Source organism: Gymnodraco acuticeps, unplaced genomic scaffold (genome assembly GCF_902827175.1).
Source record: "Gymnodraco acuticeps unplaced genomic scaffold, fGymAcu1.1, whole genome shotgun sequence".
Classification (NCBI taxonomy): Eukaryota; Metazoa; Chordata; class Actinopteri; order Perciformes; family Bathydraconidae; genus Gymnodraco; species Gymnodraco acuticeps.
Window position 1 is genome coordinate 1,007,959 of NW_022990165.1, and position 8,705 is coordinate 1,016,663.

The window sequence follows — 8,705 nt, forward strand, 5'->3', positions numbered from 1 at the left end:
TAGCCACTCAACAGTCTCGCTCATTTGTGTGCATTTCCACCAGGCATCTGCTTTACTTTTATCCTCGTCGCCATTATGTAGTAACTCACAGGAGGCTTCTGGTGAGCATAGTGGAGTTTATTGGTTTCTGGTAGCGCCGAACTGCGACTCCGGTTTATCACATACTTAGCATAACAACATTGCCCCCAGTTCCTCTTCTATGCTTATGGAACGGCAACAACTTCAATGTCACAGTGTCACCTAGTGGACTGGTGAACTAACCTGCAATGATATGACCTTACAACAAGCACCAACGGTCAAAAATATTTGTTCCCCTCCCAGAACTGCCAGCGCAGCGCCTCCACAGATCTGCCGCCCTAGGCGAACATCTATAACGCCAGTGCTACAGGCCTATGGAAGCAAACAAGAGACAGAAGTATTTGAATTGTATTAAACACCGAATTTATAACATTGAAAATAATTACTTTGAAAATCATGTATCTAAATGTTTTTGCTCCGAATTTACCTATGTGAAATAAAAATGTAAAAATTCAAGTGAAAAAAATTCGAATGTTCAAATTCAGATCCCAAAAATTCGACGTCAAAAAATTCGATGTATAAAATTCGATGTCCAAAATTGCGATGCAGCATCATCCGGGCTACGCAGACAGGATAAGCAATCGAGCCCTAATGCAACCCCGACTTCTGGCCTATCAGAGCACGGCTTTGTGAGTCATGTGATCACAACAACACGGGAGAAAAATGACGGAGAACAGTGGGGCTCGCCGCTCGGGTAAGTAGTCGGTTTGTGCTCTTTATTTTACAAGCAGTGAGGGCTCGACAGCATTTGTATCTTACATTAGCTAGCTAAATGAGTGAAGTAGCCTTGTGCCTTGCTGTTAGCAAGCTCCGTTACCATTAATTGAAGTGAATCACAACGTGTGTGTGTGTGTGGGTTGGTTGGTTGGTTGGGGGTGACGGTTTGCAAAGTAACGTAACGATCACTTCGGTTAGATAAGTCAAGTAGACCATGCTACACTATACGAAATACTCTCTTACAAAAGCCCTGCATTTAAACATGTTAATGTTACTTTAGTAAAAGTATGCTAGTATAATTAGGAAAGTGTTGTTAAAGTAGACACAAGTTATACTATGATATTATATCATTTGATTTATTGTTATTACCGATGCACGAGTTGACTTAACTGTTGTAGTTGGAGCTCATTTTGAACAATGAGCTAACTAATTATTACTTTCATAATGGTGTAATGTGCCAACTATTTTCTACATTAATAGATGAAGGTCTGGTTTGTTCAAACTCTCAAAATAGTAGGACCAGAGCCCGAGAGACTCTAGGGCTCTGAGTAGGACATGCAGTCATAATTACCCAGAGTCCGAAGTGACACCTTTACAATGTTAAAGCTGTTAGATAAATGTAGTGACGTAAAAACTAAAGTATTCAAGATAGTGTAGTGAAAAAGAGATGTTTTTTTTAAAAAATGTTACCAAAACAAAATCTCTTGTTTTGGACTGACAGTAATAATTCAAGAAATAGTAGATAAATAAATACACACATCAATTTGTTGTGGATGGAACACAACAAATGGTGCTCTTACCTGTGATGCCTCCTCCAAACATTATAACCAGACTGTATCATTCAAACTATAAGTAACAGTTCTAGCTACTTGACTTCAGACAAACAATTCAAAAGACAAAATCAACACAATTTATTGAAAGAACAATCTTTATTTCTCTCCTTTGGTTTGTGTTATTAAACCCTATCAATCTAAAAAACTGAGCAACTCAACAGTTAACTTTATATTTCTTATTGTCCAAAGCATCTATTACACTATTTGTTCCCCTCTCATATTCACAGGATGGATGATTAGAGACTTTGGGGGAAACCTCAGCTTTATGAACGTCCTGTCTGTTGCTTTGGCCAGATAGGGCTGAGGGTCTTTCCCTCCTCGCAGGGAAAGACCCTGCAGGCCTGAGGGAGGAGGACCAGACCTGATGGAGGAGGACCTGCACCAGCTGCACCTACAGAACTTAGCCCATGCTGGGCATAGCTGTTACCACCTGCACAGGCCTAGCCTGTCAATTAACAGATTAACATTTAGTGTAACTTATGTATATTATTTCGTTTTTATTTAAAAAAAAAAAATGGTGATGGTTCATGCTTGATAACTTTTAGTTCACATTTCAATAAATTGTATTTGCACTCCTTTTGTCCGTTATTCTTGCTGAAAATGTTAGATTACACATTCACATCTGAATGAAGATTGGCACCATTTATTTATGACGTTGCAAACTCTGCGGTACAAGGCACAAGTGATGTGAAGCTCAAAGTGAGGCAAATGCATTTGATCAGCTGACTTTTTTTTTTTGCCAAACTTTATAGGCCTGACAATAATCACACTGTCCCTGAGGTGCAACGTAAAACACAAAACAACACAAATGAAGTTCCTGTTAGACTACAAAACTATTCAGTGTGCAGGTCTTTGTGTTACAATACAAGTGTCTCTTAGTGAATGTCCTGTACTGCTCTTAAATCTCATAACATCTCCTTTCCCTCTTGGATGTTCTTCTGGACCCTCAGAGAAAGAGAACATGGTGAAGCAGTCCTGTCTCTCAGGCATGTCCTTTCCTAGCAGAAATATCAAAAAACATATTATTGCAGAGCAAGTGTGTTATTTAAGAAAGAGGTGTGTTTGTTTGTTCATAAATATAATGATTTTTTTATTTTAATGTGTTTTTTAAATCCAACAGTGTACTGCAAAGATAATCAGATTATGAATAAACCGTTCTAAATTCATCAACATTGAAATAAATGTATTATTAAAATAATATTTAACTGTTATCAAAACTTAGTGCAACTGTAGAAGCTTGCTCTGTCCGGTTGTCTCACTGAAAGACAAAGGGTCGCAGCTCTCACTATGTTCAATAATATTTGCCTTAAATACATTGAAATGTGAAAGTTGAACAAAAAAGTGATGTTGCTTGGTAAAATGTAAATGTAACCTTTTGCTAAGAAAGTACACTCAACATCACTGATGTGTAGGTGATCTAGTATTCACTCAGTCATGTTTAATGGCATGTATATCAGTGTATTAGAGTCATTACTTTATGCATTCTTTGTAAAGCATGAAAAAGGTGTACCTTGGAATCCGTGCTGAAGTTCTCTGCTGCTAGGACTCCAGATCTGTCTCTCCTCCTCTGGTCCTGTCTGCATCACCTTAAGGACACTTTGAACAAACAGATGTAAAGTTACATGCATGGGTTACAGACTTCTTTACATGCAAACTACTTTTTATCTTCTTTTAAAAACAGGTCATAATCTTATTGTTATACTTAAGAAATTGCTGGATATCACAGTCCTTATACTGTATCAGTTTGATTGAGTATTATTGTGTAGGTCCTTTTTATTTTACTGTTACTTTGGATGAGGTTTTCATGAGTCAGTCAAATTAAATTGTTTTCATATGCCATATTCATATGTATCACACACATAGGGGTAAGACACAAACCTATTGAACAAATGCAATGCAATGGATAAGCTTAATTTCCACTGAAGTCACAGATAACGTCATATATAATATTTAAACAAATCATTTCCTTGTCACTAAAGCATTGACTACGCTATTCATCGTCCTTAAATGCAGGAATTAAGTTACATGTTCCGTTCTACAGCCACGATAAGGCTGTTTCTCAAGTGTGATGATAATACAATTAAAAGAGGCATTGGTAATAATATTAAAAACAACAATGTTTGGGTCGTTCGTCGGATAGGCGGTTAGCTGCAATAAATAACTCCAGTTCAACAAACCATATTACAATATCTAAGGGAGCGTTATTTCTGGACCATCTTGAAATGTGACGTTCATATTTTAAAGATACACACATTTCATTGTGAGGTTGATTTAATATACACCAGTGCTGGAATTGGGCCGGTACTCACCGGTACGCAGTACCGGCACTTCTGGTTCTGACCCATGGAGTACCGGCACTTCTTGCTCAGTACCGGCATGCTGGCGGTACTCCGGTACTCATGCACCGTGCCAGTACTCAACACTCTCCCGCCGTTCTTATTATACATCCATATATATATATACAGCCGCCCGGTACTCAGTAGATGCGTCATGAGGTGCCGAACGGACATTCTCATCGCTCTAACCGCTGGAGTTTCACAGCGGCTGTCAGCTGTTTACTCCTGTCATTCAAACAGAACGTGCTGGAGAGGGGGCGGGGCTTATCTTCTCCATGTAAATACTGTGGTGGAAACGACTATGTCAAAAGTAACCTATTTGACCGTGATTTAATAGTAATACACGTTTCAAAATAATAATAATAATAATGCCGAAGTAACAACATACTGAAAACTGTTAGTAAAACCATGTTTTAATGCTTTACAATTTACATACCTAGATGCACGTGTGTTGTGTTTATGCAGTGCAACTCCCACCCAGTGGGTGGCTATGTAGAGTGATAGAAAAGAGCAGGCACGCCCCCGAGAGAAGGAAAGCAAGTCACGTCACAAATTAGCATTTCTAAAATGTTAGCGTGGATTAATAAAAGTGCAAAAAGACAGCGGTTGTCGCCGGAAGAAACTTCAAATACAGAGAATGCTGTGCCTGTGTTGGAAATTGTGTCTGATGGGGAGCTTTCTTTGGTTGATCCTCCTGCTCCAAGTTCTAGTGCATTAGCATTAGCACTAGCTCCGCCGCCTCCTCCAGAGCCTCTAACGTTAGCTGCTGCTGGCGCAACTTCCACCACCAACACCGGGCAAAGCGATGCACCTGACTGCTGGACAACGGACCAGGTGCAATATGTTTGCAAGACCAATGCATGGCTCCTTCTTAAAGATAAGAAGCTAGGATGTCGGATATGCAGAGATGTCAAATCTTTGGGAATACACACTGGACAAGGACTGAAACTGTCAACTGAATGGGGTGAGTGTGCAGTGTCTCATTTCGGTGTTGACAAGGGCAAACAACAAGCTAGCCTGAGAAAAAAAAATCAAAGAACATAAAGAATCACAAGCCCATGTAAAAGCTGCTGACATCCTTACATCTGCTTCACGTGAAACTATTCAACATCAAGTGCAGTCTATGCATAAATCTGAATTAGACACCACTATCAGAGTTTTTCGAACGGCATATAAAAGTGGCAAACATAGCCGGCCATTCACAGACATGCCAATTGATTTAAATGTACAGAAACTGAATGGGCTGAACGTGGGCAGGGTTTTGCACTCCAATAAAACCTGTGGCGAAATCATCGACCACATAGCTCATGAGCTGAAGAAAAAAATGGCAAAAGACATTACAGAAAACCAAAGAAAACTCTGTGTTTTGGTCGATGAATCTACCACTATTAGTGGTAAAACGGTGCTTGTTGTGTGTCTACGCTCAGCATTAGCTGATGCTGAGCCCGAAACGTTTTTTTGGGAGCTGATCGAGTTGGATGGAACAACGGCTGATGACATCACAAAGGCGTTAATGGAGTGTCTTGGAAGAGATTTTAACGAGGACTTTTTAGGTCAGTGTTTCGTTTCTTTTGCATGTGATGGGGCTTCAGTCATGCTAGGGAAGAGAACAGGCGTTGCTACCCAGTTGTGTAGTAAATTCCCAAGCCTGTTTGTGTGGCACTGCTCCAATCATCGTCTAGAGCTGGCAGTTGGGGATGTGGTCAAGGAGGTCTCAGGGCTCAATCATTTCCAGATCTTTTTTGACAAACTCTATTCCTTGTTCCATGCCTCCCCCAAAAATCAGAGGCAGTTAGCGCAGTGTGCGCAAGCAGTCGGACAGCGTCTCCTGGTGATAGGGCGTGTTTTGTCCATCCGCTGGGTGGCTTCAAGTGAAAGGAGCGTCAGAGCAGTCTGGGAAAACTACAGAGTGCTTCATGATCACTTCACAAATGCTGCAAACGACACGAGCAGGGATTCCAGAGACAGAGCAAAGTACAAGGGCCTGGATGATGTGCTCACATCTGCAACGTTTGTCAGCAATCTGGGACTGATGTACGATGCGCTCACAGAGCTCAGCGACCTCTCTCGGCAACTCCAAAAAAGAGAGATGACACTGCCTACAGCAGATAGGCTCTTAACTCGAGAAATACGAGTTTTTGAATCCATGGTCACCATGCCTGGCCCACACATGACTACAGTTCATACAGCTCTAGCTGAGAAGTCCTTCAAGGGTGTTGCCCTGCGTGAGAATGGCAGGCTTGTACAGATTCATGCAGGTCAGTTTTTCCGCAGTATGGTAGAGAATCTGAGACACAGAATGACTTCCACAACCTCCTCTCATGTCAGCACAAGATAAATCCCATTACATGGCCGGGAGGCCCGGGACAATCAGCTAATCCAGGACATGAAAGTTATCCATCCTGGAAGTTGGCCTGAAGAGGAGTTAGACGTACAGTATGGGGACGTAGAGGTGCTACGTTTGTGCGAAGTGCTGAAAGTGGACAGAAGAGAGACTGTTCAGGGCTTTCGCGAATACAAGGAAACCAGGGCATCCCGTACACCTGCTGCCATGGAGCCTCTACTGAAAGCAGTCCGAACCATCGCTGTCTCCATGCACTAGTGAGTGTGAGCGGGCATTCAGCTGCATGAACGATATCCTTACTGCAAAAAGGAATGCTCTCTCTGTCAGCCGACTGTCCAGCCTGGTTTTCATTAAATGTAATGGACCATCACTAGGACAGTTCAATCCGGAACAGTATGTGAGGTCCTGGCTGGCAAAGGGAAGGAGAAGTGCTGATGAAAGAGCCTGTCCAGCTCCAGCCCCTAATACTGATGTCCCCAAGGCCTTCTGGAGCCTTTTCTAACAATGTGAAGTATATTGCAAAGCAGCTCACCCAGTGAGAAGACTTTTGGCATAATGTGCCGATTTGTACAGATCCTGGAGATAGAAGGACTTCAGACCAACCAGGGAGTTATCTGATCAGCTTGGTGTTCAATGTAACTCTTTACCATGGCTCAGACTTTGTTACTTGCAGTTACAGTTTCTCATTTTAGATTGTGCACATTTTGCATTTGTTTTTACATGTTCTTTGTTCATGCTCTTTATCATTTTTCTGAGTTGGAAAGTTAGATTGCATCATAGTTTACTTTATACATATTTGTATTCTTCAGTGGTGAAGTATATTGCAAAGCAGCTCAGCCATGTGAGAAGACTTTTGGCACTTTTTCGTTTTTCGTTTTCTGAGTTGGAAAGTTAGATTGCATTCAAAATGTACAGAAATACTTAATTTTGTTAAAGCTTTTTATAAAAAAGGCTTCTGACCAGAGCTTTGTTTCCTTGTCATTAATGTTGAACACCACCAGAGGGGCTCTCACCTGAAAGGTCTCTGCTTCATGTGTCTTCAGCAGAAGATCTAGACTTTGATTGCTATATTTTCAGTTAATATTGACCTTACTGAGCTTTAGCCATATCCGCTGCCTATCATAAAAAATGTTAAGTACAGTGAACCTTTCTAAAATATACAGTAGTAAAGAGACAAACCCACCAGCATTATAGTAGCCAAATTCTTGTTTGTGGGCTGTATATATAAAATTGACTTGAAAAAGATGCTGATTTTAGAGTACTGGCACCTTTTTCATTCCAATTCAAGCACTGATATACACTAAGCCTCTCTTCAACAATACGTTGAAGTTAGCTAGTCTATTGTATGCTATAGTAGAGCATAGCGAATTTAAATGAACCTTAACAATGCATACAGTAACCTAAATAGCAAACTAACTATCTAACGTACAAGGATGACCTTATTTTAGCAACCTCGCACAGAAGCCTTTTGGTATACAGTAGCATCCCACTTAATGTTTTACACTCTTGGATGCTACGCATAGCATCGTTAGCACAGATGGAGCTACGATTGCTCAAATGCTAACCCAACTCTAAACATTCATTAACGTTAGCTTAATAAAAACACCAGTAACATAACATAAAGTACGCAGGGTTGACTTACCGAAGAAACTGCATTCATGGACGGTCTGTTTCAACCGCAGATAAAACCTATATTTGCAGGACGAATAGTGCACCAGGAACCAACACAACAAACACTGCCGAGTTCAAGTAGTGTTCTCCTCATGAGCTGAGCCGCTGTAGCATCACGGAGCTAACGGAGCTAGGAGCAGCAGTCCCGTTGTCATGAAGGGGGAATCTAACTATATACAGAATATGTTTTTGTAGATCCAGGCTAGAAACATGTTCATTTTCTTATGTTAAGTTGGACATTTTAACATAGGGTCTACGGGAATTGCACCCATCTGCATCCATCGCCTATAGTTTGCAGCATTGGGCTTTACCGTACTGTCCCGGGGTTTGCCGCTTGGCTCTGATAGGCCAGAAGTCGGTTTGATTGCATTAGGGCTCGATTGCTTATCCTGTCTGAGTAGCCCGGATGAGGCTGCATCGCAATTTTTGACGTCGAATTTTACACACCGAATTTTTTGACATCGAATTTTAAACACCAAAATATTTGACGTCGAATTTTTTTCACTTGAATTTTTGGGATCTGAATTTGAACATTCGAATTTTTTTCACTTGAATTTTTACATTTTTATTTCACATAGATAAATTCGGAGCAAAACAAATTCAGATTCATGATTTTCAAAGTCATTATTTTCAACGCTATAAATTCGGTGTCTAATACAATTCGAATACTTCTGTCTCTTGTTTGCTTCCATACGGGCCGGCCCTGAGTTCATATGCAACTCGCAA